Source organism: Marmota monax, unplaced genomic scaffold (assembly GCF_021218885.2).
Source record: "Marmota monax isolate L192 unplaced genomic scaffold, Marmota_monax_Labrador192_F-V1.1 WCK01_AAM20220418_F8-fsc00020, whole genome shotgun sequence".
Lineage (NCBI taxonomy): Eukaryota > Metazoa > Chordata > Mammalia > Rodentia > Sciuridae > Marmota > Marmota monax.
Genome location: NW_026692912.1, coordinates 6,849,496 through 6,873,704, shown reverse-complemented (window position 1 = coordinate 6,873,704; position 24,209 = coordinate 6,849,496). Strand labels below are relative to the sequence as shown.

Genomic DNA, 24,209 nt, shown 5'->3' with positions numbered 1-24,209 from the left:
GACAAAGGGGAGTGAAGGGAAGAAAGAGCAGCTGGGAATAGGAAAGACAGTAGAATGAATCCAACGTAACTTTCCTATGTTCATATATGAACACATGACCAGCATAACTCCACATCATGTTCAATCACAAGAATGGGATCCTAATTAAAATAAGTTATACTCCAGATATGTATCATGTCAAAATACATTCTATCATCATCTACATCTAAAAAGAACAAATGAGGGAGGGAGGGAGGGAGGGAGGAAGAAAGGGCATACAGCCTGAATTTTACCAGGAAACAGAAATGACTAAATGGAAACAGATGATGTTTGTTATAGTCCTTTCAACAATGCCACTACATATTTATCAAGCAATAGAAAATGTATATATTTAGTTACCATCTTCAATGAAAATCTTTTCTTGATATCTCTAATAACACTATATAAATCTGCCATTCAGGTATTTGATATTATGCTTACATTTGTCTGCGAGGGCTGTCAGAACAAAATGCCAGAGATTGGTATTGAACAACAGAAAGTTATTTTCTCACAGTTCTGGACACTGGAGGTCAGCAAGTTGTCAGCAGGGTGGGGTTCTTCTAAGGTCTTTCTCCTTAGTTCTTAGATGAACTCATGTCTTCTAAAGTCTCACCATCTGTGTGTGCATTTCTTTGTCCAAATTTCCTCTCTTATAAGCACACCAGTCATACTGAATTAGGGCCTAGCCTAAAGACCTTGTTTTACCTTAATTACCTCTTTAAAAACCCAAGACCAACAAAGAAACAAGCAAAAAACAAGTGTTATCCAGAAGGAAACCCATCCATCTAATTCATCTCCACGACATGTCACAAGTAGGAAAAACTCACTCCTGGCAAGTAACAGCACAAATTTCAAGTGTTAAAGTGATGTTTCAAAAGAATGAAAGCATTTTCATTTGTGTATCTCTCTGTTAAGTAAAAATGACAAAGAAAAAATGAACCTATCATTTCATATGAAATAAAATATAAAATATACACATTTTAATAGAACAACATATAAGAAATCACATTGACTTGGCAGGAGTTTCTTTCCAATCTTTTCATTCTTTTCTCCATCCTCTCTTAATATTGTTTGAATTCTGATAGCAGAGCAAATATGAGTAAGGGAAAAGCCATCATGCAATCAAAAGGTGAGTGCAGGGGCTAGAAGCGTGGCTCAGGGGCAGAGCACTTGCCTTGTACATGTGAGGCACTGGGTTCGATCCTCAGCACCACATAAAAATAAATAAACAAAATAAAAATATTGTGCCTAACTAATTAAAAAATAAATAAATAAATAAAAAAGATGAGTGCAGGTAACAGTGGGGAACTTAGTGTAAAAGACAATGTCCCCTAAGGTTATTCTCCAAGAAAACCATCAGTAACAAGTTTCTGTGAATATGCATGCTTATCATTTTGTGCTAAACAGATTTAAGATCCCAAATGGAGGTCAAGAGATCAAAAAACTAAGGTTGAAGCTGAAGGATCATGATGATTCTGGGAGATATTACTGGATGCTGTTGTTTACGGGGGTTTTCGGGGCATCAAGCATACTAGGTAAGCACTCTACGGCTGAGCCACATTCCTGACTCTGGAAGATACTATTTGAATTAACAAAAGTCCTGAGGTGTTGTAAGCATCTCTTTAAGAGTCTGAGTACCTGAGGTTAATGAACCTAACCTTAAACAGAATTTTTTATTGCTAGGGCATGCAATTATTTCAGAAATATTAAATTTAAAAATAAGATTACAAATGAGACTGCAACTGCGGAAAGCTTCTTTTCCATAAATGTGATGAGTTTTTTTAATCAAATGGGGTATAATTTCTCATTTTTCTGATTGTACAGGTTGCAGAATAAATGTGATGGCTTTTAAAAAAATTTTTTAGTTGTTGATAGACCTTTATTTTATTCATTTATTTATATGTGATGCTGAGAATCGAACCCAGTGCCTCTCATGGGTGAGGCAAGTGATCTACCACTGAGCCACGACCCCACCCCAAATTTGATGATTTGATGCTTTTAATAGTACAAAAGTATCTTGTAAAGGACTCCTAGAAAAATGAAGACAGCACATCTTCTGATGTTTCCCTGGTTAGCTGCTTTCTGTGTATCCCCCCTCTGTATATTGAAAGGCACTGTGTGAAATACATGTCACAGAGCCTGGAATTACACTTAAGGAAAGTAATTATTGCCACAGACCTTTGCAGACTGGAGGAGTAGATAATGAAACTCTTTTAGTGTACTGAACTGGACTGAGCAGCTCCTGCCTACGGGCTGTCTACTAAATGGCTGTGTGACTTTGAGCAGTCCCCTTTGCCAATCTTGATTCATTTATTAATTTCTTCAACATCAATAAGTGAATGCCTATTTTCTTCCAAACACTGTGCTCAGTTCCAGAGATACAGCATTAAATAGACATGTAGCCACTACTCCCACCATTTAAAGTCTTACTAGAAATACCTATAGTTGAACAGCAATTATAAAACAGTGCAGTTTTAGTTATGGTGAAGAAGTAATTACAATTCCAGGTTCTTCACCAATAAAATAGAGAAGCTGAACAGTGGTCTCTCAGGCCCTCACAGGCTCCACGTTCATTTCAAGTCTAAGAGTACAGAAAAATTTTTAAATTTTCTCATGTCACTAAATACTTTCCCTCTAGTTTAGGAAGAAGGCTACATTAAAAAAAAAAAAGCCTTAAGAAATAAATCTAATACACTGTGGAACTATGGGAAGGAGGATCTTAGTGCACAAACACCAGGCACATAGAAAAGAGGACATGTTTACTAGGATAAGAAAGACTGAATAGGCTTAACAGCCACATCCTTTACTAGTAAATGGGAAAAATCACAACATAAATAAGGAAAATATAAATATGATAAGAAAACTTACTTTTAATGATTTCACATTTCAACTAAAATGTCTTATAAATACTATGATAACCAAGACTAGGCGGGCACTCTACCGCTGAGCCACAACCCCAGCCCCTTACAGAATTCTTTATACAAACAAAAATACCATATAATCAAGGCTTTCACAAGATCTGTCTCATTAAGCATCCATTTACATTTATGGTTAATTTCTGCTTAGATTAAGTATGTCAAGTACCTATAAAATGTTAAAAGATGGGCTGGGGTTGTGCTCAGTGGTGGAGTGCCCACTTAGCATATGCGAGGCACTGAGAGCCTCAGCATCACATAGAAATACATAAATAGAATGAAGGTATTGTGCCCAACTACAACTAAAAAATAAATATTAAAAAATGTTAAAAGAAGTAATAATATTCAAATCTTTAGGTTTTTTTCCAAGGGCTATACCTGTAGAGAGAGAGAGAAAGTATGCATGTGTATTGTTTTGTTTTAAATAAACTGGGCTGAACAATTTGGATTGTTGCTGGCCGGAAGCCTCTGTGTAAGCACTGTTCAAGTTGCCCTGAGCCTCAACCTGTGCATAGGTGGAAATGGGTCATGAAGAATGCTTGATTTATGAGACATCAGGCTAGCAAATTGTCTGAAGGGTCAGAATTTCTTTCTAAATTACCAAAACAACATGATGAAGTGAGAAGTGCATATAGCAAATCACATGGCTTACCACTTTCCCTTCATTTTGAGTAAAATTAAACTATTTTGCAGATGTAACACACAATAGTAGAAATGCTCCTTAATACCTAGTGGGTATTTAATACACATTACATAATTTGATAATGAAAAGATTATCATCAAAAAAGACTGAGAGGGCTGGGGTCATAGCTCAGTGGTAGAGTGCTTGCCTAGCATGTATGAAGCACAGGGTTTGATTCTCAGCACCACATGTAAATATCTTTATATATCCACTCAGCACCACATGTAAATATCTTTATATATCCACTGACACCTAAAAAATATATTTAAAAAAAAAAAAAAAAAGACTGAGAGATGAGTATATGTGTCCATGGAAAGCATAAAAATTTCAATAGTAGTCTTATTCCTAATAGCCAAAATCTGGAAACAATCCTAAATCAGAAGAATAGATTAAAAATTTGTTGTATATTCATAAAATAGATAGGAATAAAAGAAAAGACAAACAGCCAGGAATAGTGGCACACACCTGTAATTCTAGCTACTCAGGAGGCTCAGACAAGGGGATTGCAAGTTTGAGGGCAGCCTTATCAACTTAGCAAGATCCTCACTCAAAAAATAAAAAGGGCTAGGGAGGGGGAACAAAGTACTGATACACAAAACTACAAACAGTGAACCTCAAAAATTACATTCAGTGAAAGAAGACAGATATACTTAAACATACAAAGCAGAGTCCACGTACATGAATTTTAAGAATAGAACTATCTATGGTGATAGGAGTCAGAAAAATGGTCATCTATACAAAGTAATGACTAGGAGTGGGCAAAAGGAAACTCTTTGGAGTGAAAGAAGTGTTCTAATTTGATCTGGGTGGTATTTATATGGGATTTATATGGGGTATACATATGTAAGAATTTATTAATCTAGGTACTTTTAAGATTTGTATTTTTTATTGTATATACACTATACTTCAATTAAAAAAAAAAAAGACTCAAGGTAGAGGGCAGTCTGACCTAGAAACAATCTTCATCATGAAACCATATAAGGTTTGGAAAGTGAATCCAAATTGCATTTAAAAACCTATGCAATTTGTAAAAAAGCAAATAGTTCCTTATAGGAGGACCAGGAACTTGAAATAAAAGTGCCTACCCACGTTCACTGCTTGGCACACTTGTCTCACTAACCCAAACACTTGGCTCCTTGAAGGTCATGCAATGGCTTGAAGCCCTCCCTTCTAACAGGTACCACTACTTCTTTGGTGTTATTAGTCAGTCTTTTCTGAGTACACAGCCCAGCTATTTCCAAAATCCCCCTCATTTTTGTATTGGTTTTCCCCAGAGTAGTTCTTGTAATAAATAGTGATTCATCTCATACTGAGAAAGGGGGGCTTTAAATTAATTTGCCAAAGAACTATTCACTAGAAGCCAATTCATAAACAGATCAATTCACTATGACAAATTTATACATTTTCACTTTTTCAAGACATCAGTGAAATTTTAATAGGCTCACTTTCACATTCATTCATAGTTGCATTTAAAAACCTATGCAATTTGTAAAAAAGCAAATAGTTATAGAATGATCTTACAAATATATCCTTGAATATATTCCATAAATGCGAATATATTCTTTATAATGATTATATTCATGAATATATCCTCCTTATGAATATATTCATGAATATATTCTTCTTTGCCCTGTTGGGAAAACTTTTTAATACAGTTTAAAATTAATGAATATGAATATATTCATGAACATTTTTATAACTTTATATTCATATTCATGAGCTATGTTCTTGACCATATTGGGACATTTCTGAACCTAGTTTAAAATTTAATGAATTTCAATATATTCGCTAGGAATATATTCATATTTTCATCAGCATAAATTCATATTTATGGCCTGTATTCTTGACCATACTGGAAAATTTTGAACTCAGTTTTAAATCTGATGAATATCAATAGACTCATTAAGAATCTATTTATAAGAACACATTCATAATCCTTACATATATATATTCAAGAAAAGTACACTTGCAAAGCAACTAATTCATTCAATATTTTTAATCTTTGATAAAAGTTTTTTAGGAAAAAGCAGTGCTAAGTAGATCGTATTTGGTAACACTTATTTTTGGTAAGCCAGCATACTCTCTTGAAGAAGAGTTTTTATCTTTAAGCACCATACATATCAGCCAGGATTTACCCAATGAAACTAACTCATTTAGTCACATACTGGTAGTAGTTATTTCTCAGAAATCATAGGTTCCTTAACATCTTTGTTTTTGTTGTTTTTTAACATACTAATTTGGGATGCATCTAGGACTAACACCTTCCCCACCCTATCCCCATGAACTTAGGAAATTCTGTTAGTTCCATCACATTCTTATCATGCTCTACCTTCAGCTAACATTTCTGCTGTACCTTTTTAGCGTTATTTTCCATTAGTTATATTTTTTCATTTCAGTCTGTTCATTACAGAAAAAGTTTGTTGCCCTACTATAGACTTAATCTTTAATTTCTCCAACTCTGTTCTTTAAGATTGCTTTCCTGGTTCTTGACCCTTTGTATACCCACAGAAATACTAGAATTAATTCATTGATTTACTGGACACAAATACATGCACACACAATTCTCCTATAATTGATTGGGATAACAGGACCTATAGATATAAGGAGAATTTCTATCTTTAAAGTAGTGGTAGAGCATATCCCAAGATCTACCATTTCCTGGTCCTCACTCTGGCTTGGGGTCCAAAATATTCATGGGAGAGAAGGCCTAGTATCAGTTTTCTCTTATACTCACTTCCAGTAGAGCTACAGACTTCATTTACATAAAAATGCTCTTGGAAACAAGCAGTCCATTTACAGACAGTGGAAATTAGGAAGGAAAAGAACCAATTCCATTATGTTCTAATGTTCACAAATCCCTCCTTATACATAACAAGTATGACACAATCTACTAAAGCCACAAATGAAGTGAGAATTAACTCTGATAATTTTGAAAATTTCTCAACAGTAAAAAAAATTGTCATTAACAAATATGTGTTCCAAAAATCATCAGAGAAATCCAAACTAAAAGCCCAGTAAGATATCACCTCATACCTATTGGAATGCCTATTTACCAAAAAGATGAAAGGTAACAACTACTGGCAAGGAATTGGAGAAAAGGACACCCTTGCACACTGTTGGTGGCAGTATAAATTAGTAGTCATTATGAAAACAGTAAGGAGGTGCCTCAAAAAATTAAAAGTCTAGGGCTGGGGTTATGGCTCAGAGGTAGAGCGTTTGCCTACCATGCATGAGGCACTGGGTTCAATCCTTAGCACCACATAAAAATAAAATAAAGATATTGTGCCCACCTATAACTAAAAAATAAATATTAAAAAAATTAAAAATCTAACTACCAGCAATTCTACATCTGGGTACATAAAAACAAACAGACAAAAAGAGTACGTTTAAGAGAATTAAGCACCATCACATTTACTACAGCATTATTCATAACAGTCAAGAAATGGAAACAACTTAAGTATCCATCAATTGATGAATGGATAAAGAAAATGGAATGTCACTCAGCTCTAAAATAGGATATACTAGTCAGGCATGGTGGTACATGCCAGTAATCCCAGCAACTCAGGGGACTGAGACAAAAGGATCTCAAGTTTAAGGACAGCCACCTCAGCAACTTGGCAAGACCCGACTCAAAAAATAAGAAGGGCTGGGGATGTAGCTCAGTAGAGGAGCACACCTGGGTTTAAACCCCCCACCCACCCCCCAAAAAGGAAATTTTTGTCATTTGTACCAATATGAATGTATCCTGGAAAGCATAAATTTAGCCAGGCACAAAAAGACAAATATGCAATCTCATTTACGTACAGAATCTTTAAAAGCTTGAACTCACAGAAACAGAGAACAGAATGGTAGTTATCAGAAGGTGCAGGGTAACAGGACTGAAGAGATAATGTCAAAGGATACAAAATTTCAGCTAGTCAGGAGAAACAAATTCAAGAGACCTACTATACACCACAGTGACTATAGTAATGTAATATATACTTGAAACTGTTTTAAGAATACATTTTAAGCGTTCTAACCACAAAAAACAAGTATATAAGGTAATACATGCTAAAGCTTGATCATTTTGAACACATAACATTTTTGTCAATTAAAACAATTTTTCAGGGCTGGGGCTGGGGCTCAGCGGCAGAGCGCTCGCCTAGCATGTGCGAGGCCCTGGGTTTGATCCTCAGCACCACATAAAAATAAATAAATGAATAAAGGTATTTTTTTAAAATGTAAGCATAATATATTTTAAAAAACAATTTCAAAAAAATACAAAGTCAAAAGACTTTTGATTTTTAAAGCAGTCCTATGGAAACATTTGAGGTATCTTTCAAGGGGCTATCTACAGAGTTTTTACATATCAATAAGAAAAAGATGAAAATCTCAATACAAGTATTGGTAACAAACACGTGTTTCATAGGGAAAAATCCACTGACATGAAAAAATATGTGAATTAATACAAAGACATAGGGAGTACAACTATACTTTGGTACCATTTTTGCTTAGTAACTAATATTAAAAGTAGGATAATATTAATCAATGCTGAGGAAGGGAAGGCCCATCTCAGTGCTGGTCCTTTCAATATAGCATGCTTTCTGTCTAGATGCTAGGATCTTTTGATGAGAAAACACTCATGAACATGCAGCTTTTGAACAATAATCCTGAGATATGTAGGCAGGCACAAGATCAAGCTCTACATCATGATATAGGTGTTGTTACTATCATTCACTTTACAGATGAGTGAACTAAGGCACAGAGAGGCTAAGTAACTTGCTAGTAGAGCCAGTAGACATGGAAGTCAGAATCCAAACCCACGCCAACAGCTCTAAGGCTCTACACTTAGCCACCAAGTCTACTGTCTCTCCTGCATATATTTTTCATTTTGTGTACCCACTGACTCAGCTTTTCTTCCTTTAGGAAGTTATTCTAAAAATAAACATCAGCAACTACGGGGGATAGTGGTAAATGCCTGTAATCCCACAATTCATGAAGCTGAGGCAGGAGGATCATAAGTTTAAGGCCATTCTGGGCTACTTGGTGAGCCTCTGTCTCAAAATAAAATAGACTGGGGTGTAGCTCAGTGGTAGGGCACCCCTAGCTTCAATCCCCATACCAAAATCAAAAGCACAACCAAGAAACTTTATATAAAAACATTTACTGCCACATTGTTTAAAATAGTAGTAAGTGGGCTTTCAAGACATCGCTGTCACCTGTGGTCATTCTCTGTCAGCCATGGTCAATCTCACTGTGTATTTCAACATCACTGTCGATGGACAGCCCTTGGATCATGTCTCCTTCAAGCTGTTTGCAGACAAAATTTCAAAGAGAGCAGAAATTTTTCATGCTTTGAGTAGTGGAGAGAAAATATTTGATCTTAAGGATTTCTGCTTTCACAGAATTATTCCAGGATTTATGTACCAGGGTGGTGACTTCACATACCATAATGGCACTGGCAGCAAATCCATCTATGGGGAGAAGTTTGATGATGAAAACTTCATCCTGAAGCATACAGCCCTGGCATCTTGTTTATGGCAAATGCTGGGCCAAATACAAATGGTTCCCAGTTTTTCATCTGTACTGCCAAGACTGAGTGGTTAGATGGCAATCATGTGGTCTTTAGGAAGGTAAAAGAGGGCATGAACATGGCAGAAGCCATGGAGTGCTTTGGGTCCAGGAATGGCAAGACCAGCAAGAAGATCACCATTACTGACTGGATAACTCTTAACACATTTGACTTGTATTTATCTTAACCACCAAACCATTGCTTCTGTAGCTCAGAAGAGTATCCCTCCACCCAATATATTCACCATATCCCATATCTTTGTGTTCTTACTATAGTTATTTGGGTTCCATATTTTCCTTATTTCCCTCCCAAATCCAGCTGGATTGCAGAGTTAAGGTCATGATTATAAATAAAAACTAAATGACAAAAAAATTAAAATTAAATAACATGGTATTAAGTAGAAACTATGTATTGTAGCATTACATAGAGAGTGAAAATGCAGGTTATATATATATAAATATAGTCATATATATAAATTATATATGTATAATAGTCATACACATATATTTCATAAATCTGGAAGGATATACTTAAATTTGGAGGTGTAATGATTTGGTATTAGAAAAAACAAAATACTCATTTAAGATTTATATTACCATGTTTCATTTTATATAACTGTTTCTCAATTTTGAAAAAGTTTGTTATACTTGTTTTTAAGGACTACTTTGATAGCCATTATTAGGAAAAGATATTACACTTTTGCACAGTTCTTGACCATCCTTTTAGTGTACTGATAACTCCCACTATGAAGAACTCATGGGCATGCTAGAGAAAGGTACACTAGCCTAACAAAGCATACTGTGCATAGTGGCATAAGGAACTAATTCCACTAACACCATGAAGTGAGACCAACTGAATGCAGACCGTTGTTAAATGTTGTAATCCTAACTCGAGAGCAGGGCTATCAAATACTGTGGTAATCCCTGTACTGTTTATACACACATCAGAATGTTCTAATAAAACATACCACTTCCAGGAAGCAGTCAGAGAAATGATCACTCCAGTCCCTAATCTTTTGCATATCATGATACTTCCCAGTCACAGAAAGGTAAGAGGTAGGGTACTGGCCATTAGGGACAAGGACCAGTTTAGAAAAATGATTTTTTTCCTATTTTAAAAACACAGCAATAACAACAATCACCTTTGAATATATTTTTAAATGCTCAGTTAAAAATAAAAGTGTTGTTTATTTTACTTTTTTAAAAAAAGCTTTACTAAAAGATTTAAAATACATCTGCACAGGAGGACTACAAGTTTGAAGTCAGCCTGGGTAACTTTGCAAGACCCTTTCTCAAAATAAGAAGGGCTGAGAATGTAGCTCAGTGGTTCTGTACCCCTTGGTTCAAGCCCCCATCCCCTCCCCCACAAATGCATTTGCCTTTAATTGTACTACTTTTGCAAATTAAGTCTAGAACATCTTTTTAAACTATAATTTTCTATTTATGACCCAAGGACATACTGAGACCGAAGCCTGCAAAAAGCTACTCTGCAACTTCTAAACCTGAGTCATGAATTCAATTCACCTCCCCCTTATCACCAGAAGCTCAAAAAATTAGAAGCAGCTAGACAATGCTGGGTATTTTTAATCTAAACAGGCTCCCCAAGGTATCTATTGAGGCCATCAGTCCCCTATGAGAGGAATGTGAGGCCATCCCTCAAAATGAGGTTGAAGCAGCCTCAGCACCCAGGCTTTGCTCACTGGGCTTTAGGATGCCCAGATTCCAACTCTGCCCCAGTTGGACAGAAATTAGTAAAGTCAAGTTTTCACTACATCAACAATGAGTGGTAACTCTTTACCGTGATCCATTTATATATATAACTGAATTGAAAATCCATTTGATACAGATTTTTTAAACTAAAAAGGGTATAAAACTTTAAGTGTTATTATAAAAATAAGAACTGGCTCACTCGTCAATAATTCAGAAAATCAATCTGAATGATGGAATTTTTTCAAAAGACCTTTTAACTTTCAATATCTAGAATGGAACAAACAAATTAGTACCTGTTGGAAAGCCCTGCAGAATATGTTTCTTTCCCCATTTAAAACAGGCCTCTCTTTTCCTCACTAAACAAGTAATGGATGCCAATTTATTAGAAAATAAAAAAATATCAAAGATATTCATTATTAACATTCTGGTATTTTTCTTTCTAGTCTTTTATTTGTACTTGGGACCACATGTTCCTTTTAAACAAAACTGTAATCAAACTAAATATTACTATTTACATTCTATTAGTTTATGCATTTTCTATGTTGTTGCACAATCATGTTGCTATATGTTATTTCATCCACTGTAACTCAGAATAAATGAATATAAAATATATAATGGAATTATTGACAGTTTCATAACAGTCTGAAATATTTAGTTAGAGACAAACATATTAAGAATTCCAGGCTTCTAAAAGCTAAACTTAATTTCTGGCAAGCATGACTGGTAATTACAACCAAAAGCCAAATATTATGGAGTCCTTTTTTTAGACTAAGCAGTTTTGCCACTCAGCATGTATAATCACTGAAACACTTCCAGCATAATGATATATGTTCAGCTACTGGCAACCATAAATGTTTCTGAAAGCTAGAGAAATGTGAAAATTCTCTAATATGACTTGCAAAGTGAAAGTACATGTGAACGAATTTCAAGTATAAAACTGTGATCATAAACACTATGGTATTCAGAGAAAATTCATAATCATATATATTTTTCACCTATGAGAAATAGCTATGCAAATCATCACAAAAACAAAACCCAATATTGAAAAAATTTTAATCCATACTAGACCTAGTTCATATAAGCACATCAAAGTATTTTCAAATTCTATATGAAATTATTGAGGGTAAATCATTTGAATTTGAAAAATAGTTCAAGACAAAGCACCTTTGTCTTGACAATTTTAAGAACTACTAGTATGGTATTTCACAGAATAAAAGGTGTCACTTAATTTGGGTTTGTCTGATATTTTTCTCACAACTAGACAGGAATGAGACAAAAATAGTACCAGAAAATTAAAAAGTACTCAAAAGATAAACCAATGGGAGTATCACAAAGGGACACAGGAGTCAACAAAAGAGCTCCCAATGACTAGAGCTATAACAATTTGAGCAACAAAATATTGGATTCTAACCCAAGGTATATGATAAATATCTGTGAGTTTTACTGATATGAATAAATGATTAATGAAATGGGGAAAAAAATCAGACCAATCCACTGAACACAAGAATTCCAATTTATGTAGACACTGCCTCCTCAAGAAGGTGGGGCACCATTCCTTATCCCTTTGGTATGGGCTGCTCCATCCAAAAAGCAAAGTGGGGGCGGAGAAAGAAAACAGTGTAAAACATCTGATAGATACCACCTCAGTCAAGTGATAAGTGCATCACCAGTGATAATTCATGATGACATCACATACCATCGATATGCGGTGATAAGAGCATTTAGCTGGGTGCTGTGACACACACCTGTAATCCCAGCTGCTTGGTGGGAGGACATTGAAGCAGGAAGATCACAAGTTAAAGTTCAGCCACAGCAGTTTAGGAAACGCTGCCTCAAAAAATAAAAAAGGTCTGGGGATGTAGCTCAATGGTAGAGCACTTGCCTAGCACAAGCAAGGTCCTGGGTTCAACTTCCAGTTACCCCCAGACCACCAAAAGGCATTTTATCACTGTATTCTTACAGTTAAGAACCCATAATCCCTGTCCAGGTATGAGAAACATATCAGACAAACCCAAATTGAGGGATGTCTTATATTCTGTGGAATACAAGCTGTCAAAAGTCATTTAAAAAAAAAATGGTAAGTCTGAAAAACTGCCACTGTTCAGAGAAGCCTAGGGTATGGTGACTAAATATAAGGTTGTTTTGTGGATGAAATCCAAGACAGAACAGGGATACAAAGCAAAAACGAAAAATACATAAATAAAGACTTCAGTTGATAACAATGTATCAATATTGGTTCTTTATTTGTAACAGACATCTCACATTAATGTAATATGTTATTAAGGGAAACTGAATATGGGGCATGCAAGAACTCTGAGCTGTCCTTCCAACTTTTCTGTAACTTGATCAAACTACTCTACAGTTTGAAGTCTATACATTATATATATGTACATATATACACACATACATGCATATTAAACTGATAGATATTCAGGCATAGGTAGATCACACACACACACACCCTTCAGTTCCAAGAAGGCAGGGATACTGTTTTGTTCACTACTCTATATTCGCAGTTAGACCATCTCCTAGCACTCAATAAACACTTTTGGCACAAACAAGCATGTTTTATGACACTGGTTTTACTTCAATACTTCCTCATTATTCCTTTATTTCTATTAATCTACCAAAAAATGTTATGAAGAAAAAGTATCATCTAATTCTGGTCAAGAAATTAGCAAACATTTGTGTTGGCGGGTATAGCTCAGTGGTAAAGCATTGCTTAGGATGTCCAAATCCCTGGGTTTAATCCCCAGCACTGCCCCTGCAAAGGGCAAACATTGATTATCAGAGTCATTCAACCAACATTTGTTATATCTTCACCACAATCCAAAATTGACACTGGGTGCTGAGGACTCAAAAAAAAATTTAAACACATTAAAATACACACACACACACACAGTTTAATTGTGAGGAAGGAAGTTGGGAGGCTGGCTAATAACACAGATGATAATGATACAAAACGATTAAGTGTGAGATACTTGCTTTGGGTATCCTGGGATAGTATAGCAGGAGCATTCAGCCTGCATAGGATGGTAAATAAATACCAAGGACTCAAGAGCAAAGAAAGGCATGTGGGCCCCAAACAACTGTTGTGTGGGCAGACAGAGTAGAGCTCAGTGATGGGTGGGACTGGAGAGATGTGGTGGCATGGTGGTACACCAGGCCATCAAGAGGCCTAGAGAGTCACTGGGGAATGTTTTTTCCCCACATTCTTTTTTTATTGGTGCATTATAGTTGAACATAATGATGGGATTTATTGTTGTCTAACAATAAATACATGTTAGACAACAATAAATCCCATCATTATGTTCAACTATAATATGCCAATAAAAAATTATATATAATTCTTTTTATAATATAACAATATAATTTGGCTAATATCACTCCCTGACACTTCCCCCACTCCAGGAATAGTTTTTAAGAGGGCAGTGGAATGGTTAAGATGATGACTTCAATTGATCCCATCTCTCTGGAGTCATAGTGGGGCAGGGATTAGGCAGAATGATCAATATGAAGTTATGAAAGCAAAGGTGTTCAACTGCAATATACTGATGAGCTAGAGATGAGAAATATTTTAGGAAGTAATAGAGGCAACTAGGCAATTATTAAATGGCCATGCCTCTTAACTCATTTTTACATTTTATCTCTTTCCCTCTTTAAACAATTCCCCTCACAGCAGACAGAATTATCTTTTTTTAAAATACTTTCTTTAGTTATACATGGACATGAGACCTTTATTTTTATTTATTTATTTTTATGTGGTGCTGAGGATCAAACCTAGGGCCTCACACGTGCTAGGCGAGTGCTCTACCATTGAGCCACAACCCCAGCCCTCTTTTGAAAACATAGAGCAGCCCATCTCAGCCGCAGTGAAATCTGTCAATGGCTGCTCATTATCTTCCAAAATTAAACTTAGTGTAGTCTCTTAAAGGCAATATCACATTCCTGCTTTCTTCACCTTCATCCTGTGCTATCCTCCTCCAGCCATAGTCTGTTCAATTCCTTAAAACTATCAAGCTCCTTCCTGGTTAAGAGCCTAAAATATTCTTTTTCTTATTCTACAGATCTCAGCCTAAATGTTACCTCCCAGGAGGCCCAACTAAAGAAAAGGTATCTTTCCTATCACACCAATCACTCTCCATCACAGCACCCTCTTTTGTACTTAAAATAATCTGCAAGTAGAGTTGATTCTTGTTATGTGGGTTAGTTATATTCCACAAAGTCACTGCAAGCCCTTTACCATTGCTCCTATGAGAAATCAGAAATACTTTACCATTACCAAGTAGTCAAATACCTTATCATTGCTCCTGGAGGAGGAAACCGAGGGTTAGATTCTTGCAAATCTCTGGTCATATCGTGTTTTTGTTTGTTTTTGTTTTTGTTTTTTTTTTTGGTAGTGCATTCTGTCTATTTTTATATGGTGCTGAGGATTGAACCCAGCGCCTCATGCATGCTAGGCAAATGCTCTACCACTGAGCCACAGCCCCGGAGCCCACATCATGTTTTTGTTTGTTTTGTGGCAGAAATAAAGATGGAACCCAGGGCCTTGAGCACGTTAGGCAATTAATTGTTCCACCACTAAGCTACATCCCCAGTCTTTTTTTTCTTTTTTTTTTTTTAAGTTTTAGGTGGCCAAAATATCTTTTACTTTATTTTTATGTGGTGCTGAGAATCGAACCCAGTGCCTCATTCACGCTAGGTGAGAACTCTACCACTAAGGCACTACCCCAGCCCCCGCCCCCAGTCCTTTTTTTAAACTTTGAGATAGGTCTAACTTGCCCAGGCTAGCCTTGAACTTGGGATCCTCCTGCCTTAGCCTCCCAAGTAGCTATAGGATTACTGGCATGAACCACCACACTTGGTCACATCATTTTTTTGACAACTAATCAATATATAACCTAGTTTCATGTGTGTTTCTGCTTACAGATGTCTTATTCAATATACTATATATTACTGGTTAACACTAAACTCATAGCCAAAAGCATTGTAACAGATGCCAGAACAGAATTTATCTAAACAAACATTTTCTACATAAGGCACATCATAATCTTCTTGTATTCAGGAACACTAGAATTCTTTAGCAGTGAAGCACTTGGGGGCCACTGTAAACAGCAGAATCACTTAAAAAAATTACTAAAATGGAAAAAACACAGAATTAATCCACAAAAATATTAGTTTACAATATGAGAGCTAACACAAGTGTTGTCTTGCTGTAATACAGCTGAGAATGTATGTATGAGGTCAGTCAGGTTTTTCAATACTTTGCCCATATCCATGAATGACTGCAGAAGTGCTGCGAGTACTGACTCTGGAGTTACAAATTAATTTTAGTGAATAGGTGGATTCATAAATAAGGACTCTGTAAATAATGAGGGTCAACTGTATTTGATAACCATTATTTGCTTTATAATTTATAAACCCACAAGTCTGTCCTCTTAGCATGACATTCAACAAATATTTGAGAATAAATAAAATGTATAAATGCACAACAGGAAGGTTGATATATAAGCCTAAAGGTCAATAATGGGAGAAGTTTAAGATAAAATAAAGAAGCTAAATAATCATGGATGTGGTTAATTTCTGGAAAAGAATCTGAACAAGGTACAAAGATAAAAATTACAGGATGGTTAGGTCAGACCTTTATGAAAAGATGATTCTTAAGCTGAGAACTGAGAAATGCAAAAGAGCAAGTTATGTGAAGCAGAGTATATAGAAATTCCAGGCAAACAGAACAGCAATGTGAAAGGGCTGAAATAGGAAAGTGTTCTGAACACTGTCTATTTGAAAGTTAAAATGAAAAGGTGATACATAACATTGTCTGAGTAACTATCACAAACTCTCCTACACTTGTAGAAGAAGTAACTTCAACTTGTTAAGCACACAGAGTAGTCTAAGAAGGTTTACTTCTGAAAGCCTTGTTTTTAAAACAAAAACAACTTAGATAACTACATAGACATTACTATGGTTTGAATGTCTGTTCCCTCCAAAACTTGTGTTGAAGCCTAATTGGCAATATAACATTATCAAGAGGTGGAATCTTTAACAAATGATTAGGCAAGAGGGCTCTGTGGATTGATGCCATTACAAAAGGGCAAGTTTGTCCCCCTCTCTCACCCTCTTGCTTTCCACCATGTAGTAATATAGCCAAAAAGCCCATGCCAGATGTCAATATCTTATTACTGCACTTCCCAGCCTCCAATACCGTGTGCTAACAAATTTATGTTCATTGTAAATTATCCAGTTTCAGGTACCTTGTTATGGTAGTACAAAATAGACTAACAAACATACCAAGACCTGACAGTCATGAATTTGATGGAACTGGAGAATTCATCAATGGAGGTACATAAGAACAAAGAATGTGGGCTGGGGTTGTGGCTCAGTGGCAGAGTGCTTGCCTTGCACATGTAAGGCACTGGGTTTGATTATCAGCACCATATAAAAATAAACAAACAGTGGTACAGAATAGAGGACACAGAGACAAACCCACATAAATACAGTTATCTCATACTAGACAAAAGTGCCAAAAACATTCAAATGGTGCTGGCAAAACTGGAAACCCATATGTAACAAAATGAAATTAAACCTCTGTCTCTCACCCTGCACAAAAATCAACTCAAAGTGGATCAAAGACTTGGGCACTAGAACAGAGACCCTGTGTCTAACAGAAGAAAAAAAATAGGCCCAAATCTTCACCACATCAGCTTAGGATCTGACTTCCTAAACAAGATTCCTAAGGCGCAAGAAGTAAAATCAAGAATCAATAAGTGGGATGGCTTCAAATTAAAAAGCTTCTTCTCAGCAAAGGAAACAATAATGTGAAGAGAGAGCCTACAGAGTTGGAGAAAATCTTTACCACACGGACCTCCAATAAAGCATTAATCTCCAGGATATGTAAAGAACTCAAAAAACTTAACACCAAAAAATCAAATAACCCAATCAATCAATGGGCTAAGGAACTAAACAGACACTTCACAGAAGAAGAAATACAACTGATCAAAAAATATATGAAAAAGTGTTCAACAACTCTAGCAATTAGAGAAATGCAAATCAAAACTACTCTAAGATTTCATCTCACCGTGTCAGAATGTCAATCATCAAGAATACAGGCAACAAGAAATGTTGGCGAGGATATGGTGAAAAAGGTACACTCATCTATTGCTGGTAGGACTGCCAATTGGTGCAACCACTATGGAAAGCAATATGGAAATTTCTCAGAAAACTGGGAATGGAACCACCATTTGGCCCAGCTATCCCACTCCTTGGTTTATACCCAAAGGACTTAAAATCAGCATACTATAGTGATGCAGCCACATTAATGTTTATAGCAACTCAATTCACAATAGCTTGACTATGGAACCAACCTAGGTGTCCCTCAATAGATGAATGGATTAAAAAAAATGTGATATACAGATACATATATATATATACATACATATATATATATGCATATATATACATACACACACACACACAATGGAATACTACTCAGCTTTAAATAAGGGGTGAAATTATGGCATTTGCCAGCAAATAGTTGGAGTTGGAAAATATCATGCTAAGCGAAATAAGCCAATCCCACAAAACCAAAGGCCAAATGTTTTCTCTAATATGTGGATGCTAATTCTCGATAAGGCAGGGGAGCACTAGGGAAGAATAGTGTTACCTTAGATTAGGTGAGGGAAGTGATGGGAGGGGGGGAAAGTAATGTGGGGATAGGAAAGATAATAGAATGAAACAGACATTATTACTGTATGTATACATGTGACTATGTGATCAATGATTCTGCAACATATACACTCAGAAAAATAAAATTATATCCCATCTATGTATAATATATCAAAGTGCATAAATGTGTTCTACTGTCATGTATAACTAAAACAAATTTAAAAATTTAAAAAAAGAATTACAAGGAAAAGATAAAGAACAAAAAAATAAACAAAATAAAGATATTATGCCCATGTGTAATTTAAAAATATTTTTTTAAAAAAAGAACAAAGAACATTAACAGGAGCTTTCTGACTTCTCCATTCCCAAGGACTAGATCTTAACCCCTTTGGCCTGTTGCTTCTCTTCTGTGCTCATTCACTTTCAATAAACCAAAGATTATTCATATTTTGGTTATGCAATGTAATAAATCTGCAAAGTGGTAACAGTAATCAAGGACATGACATGGCTTTTCTCACTCTGAGGAAGTAAAATTGTAGAACCCAGTGAATACTAGAAAACCACATAAAAAAGTATCTAATAAATTTTCCTTCATATAATAGGTACTAGGCAAAATTACTTTTATATGTGAATAATTACAGTAATAAACACTGATAAAGCAGGAGGAAATTCACCATTAGAAACAGCAAAATCATTCAGGCAATGAACAGACCACCAGTGGTCCCCACCATTACTGGGAATATATTATTATGAATAAATGAAACCACAGGAAAGGCTCAGTTCCTCACGATATGTACTTACAGAGAGGTCAACTACTGTGGGTTCCAGGAGAGAATATATTTCTAGTGCTTAAAGCACGGAGAGGATGGATAATGGGTGACTGATTAGAAATTAAGAGGAGAAAATAAGAAATATTTTAAATATCAACTCATGTCCAGCAGAGTAAAAGTGTTCTCTGATTGGTCATTATGTAGAACACCTATCTAAATCTATCTAAATAAAAATAACATAGCCAACAAAAAATTTATTATTCCTATGAGAAAATGCAACCCTCGTTTACCACAGTGGCTAGCCTTAACTTCTTTGGACACCTCAGAGCACTAACACTAGAGAGTTCCAGGGCCTTACTTGGGTCCTCAAAGACTTGCTGGGGAACACAGCAGACATAGCTAAAAATGGTAGGGTGCTTACCTAGCTCAAGGCCCTAGGTCTGATTGCTAATACCACCAAAAAGGAAAAAAAAAAAAAAAAAAAAAAAAGCTTACTAATCCTCTTATACAGTGGCTATTTAAAAATTCAATCTATTGAGAGTGCTTATGTTAATAACTACTATACTGGACAGTGTAAAAAAAGAGAATATTTTCACCACTGCAGAAGTCCTACTGGACAGTCCTCCTCTATTTAAGAAAAAAGGTCTCTCACTTTCTATAGCATCATAAACGAAAGCAATGAATGTACACAATGTCACTGAATTATATACTTAAAAATGGCTAAGACGGAGGGGGGGGGGTGTGTGCTGAGGCCGGGGATCAGTGGTAGAGCGCTTGCCTAGCATGTGTGAGGCACTGGGTTCAATCCTCAGTACCACGTAAAAAAATAATAAAATAAAGATATTGTGTCCACCTATAATTAAAAATAAATATTTTTTAAAAATGGCTAAGATGGTAAATTTTACATTATATGTTCTTTACCACACATTTTTAAGGCAGCTGTTAGACTCTCTCCATATATTTTGAGGTATGACACAAATTTAATTAGAACTTCTTCAAGCATGGAGCATGCCAAAGCCAAAAGTTGTAAATAGCTGAAAGTTCACAAAAAACAGCTAATTCCTATAGGCTAGTTCTATTGCCCATGAGGTCAATAAGTAAAAGCAAGCCATCTGAATCAAAGTTAGGACTATCTTTAGGACTTCAAAAGTATAAAATAGGGAACTAGGTGTAATTCAATGGTAGAGTGCCCCTTGGTTCGATCCCCAGGGTTGGGGGAAAAAGAAAAAGAAAAGAAAAGAAAAAACCCAAGGAAAACAGGTAAATCAGTGGACCCTAGGAAATGAACTTGCATGCTTTTATTAAAAAATGTCTTTAAAAGGTTGAAAAATAAACTGAGTATTAAACTCAACAAGCTTGAAACATGATAAAAGAAACTAAAAGAAAGGACTTATAATAGGAAAAGGAGAAATTAACAAAAGACAGAAAACAAAAAGGAGAGGGCATAGACTGTACCATGAAGAAAAAAAGATAAAATGTGAACATTATTTATTCTTCACTCCCAGCACTTATGCCAGGTGCTAGAAACAGAATGTTGAAAAGAACCAACATATGCTGTCTGGATCCAAACCACAGTCTTTTAGAAAGAATTTCTAGAAGGAAAACTTAGGACATCAGTATTTCTAGCTTCCATTTTTATTCTCTGTATTTTGACTTTGTTCGTACTAAGAACTAAAAATTAACATTGTATTCAGTATTTTCCTGGCGATCTGAATTTTCTCTTTTAGAATCACAACACACAGTTATAGTAGAAAAATCCATATATTTCTCAGTTTCAACACTCTGTTCATTTCTCTTTCTTTGCATTTTTATCAGTGCTTCTTCCTCTGTCATCCTATCTGTAGTTTAAGTTTGTGGATGTTAATTTAGACAGAATACCAAAACTCTTATGGGGGCCTGTGGCGGGGGGGACTTAGGACCAATATACCCCCTCATTTGGAATACAGGGTGTATCATATAAATGGATGGTGATAAAAGCATCAAGCATATGCTGCTGCTTTATCGCACGATAAATAATTTACAACTAACGTAAGATATCAATTTCATTCTGTCTCTAGTTATTTGATACTACATCACATTCATTATTTTATCACAACTGAAGGTAGTACTTCTGCTCAAAGCCATGTGGCTAAAGACTAAATTATATTTTCTTGGTCGTAATATGCATGTAGCATGTTCATCTACTTCTATCTTTTCTATTTTCCATCTTAAGGGTTTTGAAAATATTAAAGAAACTAAATTTGCAAATCTCCTTTCTATTAAACAGTCTAATTAATCAACCAAGTATAAAATGACAAAGAACTGTTTTCACTTTGTCATTTTCTCAAACAGAACATAAGAACCCCTTGACCTTAAATTCAGATGACATCATTGGGGGGAGGAACTCACTCTTTCCTATTGTACTGGTCCAATTTCTGTAATATTGTACAATTAGGAAAAAGCGACAAGACATTTACATCAGCAGTTAATGAAATACTAAATGCTACAATAATCTAACAATTACATAGATATAATCCACTAGTATCAAATTATTACTATATAGTTACTATTTGCTTTATCAGAATCATGTTAGTACAAAAATATCTGTGCGCTTCAAAAAGAACACCAGCATTTTTCACTGCAGAAGCAACAATATGTCCCTGCTGGAAATAGCTAAAAGAACTGAAGGATTTGGAATTTAATTTCATGATCCCATGTCCACTTTGCCTCTTTTAGACAATACTGATTCATTCAATATCACTGAGTATTTATGTTCCAGGCACCAAGAAAGCCAAACTTAGGTATGGTAATATTTATCTTATTTTTAAATACTTTTTAGTTGTCAATGGACTTTTATTATTTTATTTATGTATACGTGGTGCTGAGAATCGAACCCAGTGCCTCACAAATGCTAGGCAAGTGTTCTACCATTGAGCCACAACCCTAGCCCTAGGTACAGTAATATTTAGAAGAGACAAAGGATACTTCAAAATTCCTAAAAGTCTAAAAATCATCTATATTTGTTTGTTTGTTTTGGGGGGGTGTAATTGGGGATTGAATCCAAGGGTGCTTTACTACCAAGCTACACCCCAGTCCTTTATTTTGCCCAGGCTGGCATGCAATTTTCAATCCTCCTGCCTCAGCCTCCTGAGTCACGGCACTTATAGGAATATAACACCATGTATATATTTTTAAAATTTTTTAAAAATTATTTTAGTTGTAGATGGACAGTTCATCTATGTATGTATGTGATGCTGAGGATCAAACCCAGGGCCTCACGTGTACGAGACAAGTACTATGCCACTGAGCCACAACCCCAGCCCATGTATTTGTTTTTAATAAGGTTTTTTAGTGTAAAATTATACTTAAATACTAGAAATGTGATGTCCTGGCAATAATGTATAAAAACCAGATCACAAAACTACTATGTAGATCTTGAAAACTGGGAAACTAAGAGCCTAAGTTTAGACATCACAAAGAAGCATTCAATTTGTGTTAAATCTCATGTTAGTACAATAGTAGCAATATGCTAGTAAAAACCATGTTTTATAGAGAAATCAATAAGGAAATGATGAACTAAAAGCAGCAAAATATTGGTTCCAAAAGTCATTTAATAGTAGGCTTCTGTTGGTTAGGTTCACTAAGTGTTCTGGTTCCTAGTATCTGCTTAGTAATATGCTCTATTTCCCAAATATGTCATATTACACTTAGCTATCTTCTGTCATATTTATCTCTTCTATTTTACTTTTCAAAGAATCGCTTTATTATGACATAACCGAAATACAATGAATTGTATATTTTTTAAATGCACAGTTTGGACATATGGAAAAAATAATCAAGAAACAAACTATCACCATGACCAAAAAGATAGGTATATAATCACTCCCAAGTTTCCCGAAGATCTGTTGTTATAGCTCCTTCTCTTCCTACTCTTAAACCTCCTCCCAGGGCAAACACTTATGTTTCCATCTCTATAAGGAGTTTTCATTTTCTAGAACTTTAAACAAAAAGGAATCATAGGACAAGTGTTTTATAGCCTGGTTTCTTTCACTTAACATTAAGTATTGTGAGACCCATTAATATTGTTAGGTGTATCAATAGTTCATTCTTTGCACGGCTGAGAAATCTGCCATTATATGTATACATCATAATTATTTTATTCATTCACGTATTGATGGACATTAGATTATTTTCAGTTTTAGTTATTACACGTAAGGATCCTATGAACATGCATGTACATACAAGTCTTTATATATACACACACATTCCTTTTTACTAGGAAAAAATACTTAACATCATATGGGTAAGTATATAATTTTATTTTTTTTAAAGTGAAAAATTTCCAAAGCAGTACCATTTTATATGTCTACCAGCAGAGTATGAGAACTGCAGTTACTCAATTCCTAGCCAATACTTGGTATGGTGGTTTAATTTCCATTTTTTAATAACATCAAGAATCTTATGTGCTTATTTGGCACCTGTATATATATTCTTTAGTGATGTGTCCAAATCTTTTGCTCACCTTCTTTATTTAGAATTAAGAAGTCTTTGGTCAGATATATAACATGTAAAACTTCCTTCCAGTCATTGATTTATATTTCCATTCTCAGGCATTTAAATTTTATTAAATCCAACTTACCAAATTTTACTTAGGTGGAACTTGGTTTGAATCACATCTAACAAATCTCTACATAACTCAAGGTCACCAAGATTTTGTCCCAATACTTTCCCTAGAAATTTTAGTATTAGGTTTCACATTAATTCTATGATCCATTTTAAGTTAATTTTCAGATACCATAAGGTATAGAGAGAAGGTATAGACTGAAGTTCACTTTGTGCATACTGATATCCAACTACTTGAGCACTTTTTGCTGAAAATATTATCCTTTTCTCACCGAATTACTTTTCGGCCTTTGTTAA

The 24,209-nt window shown here is 35.2% G+C and overlaps 1 protein-coding gene and 1 pseudogene across 3 annotated transcripts in view; one reads left to right on the top strand and one right to left on the bottom strand.

The window, feature by feature from the left end:
• Positions 1 to 24,209, bottom strand: part of Kiaa1958 (KIAA1958 ortholog) — a 142,748-nt gene that overhangs the window by 87,226 nt on the left and 31,313 nt on the right. The gene's annotated exons all lie outside the window — the stretch shown is intronic.
• LOC124097302 (peptidyl-prolyl cis-trans isomerase A-like) lies at positions 8,836 to 9,353 on the top strand (annotated as a pseudogene).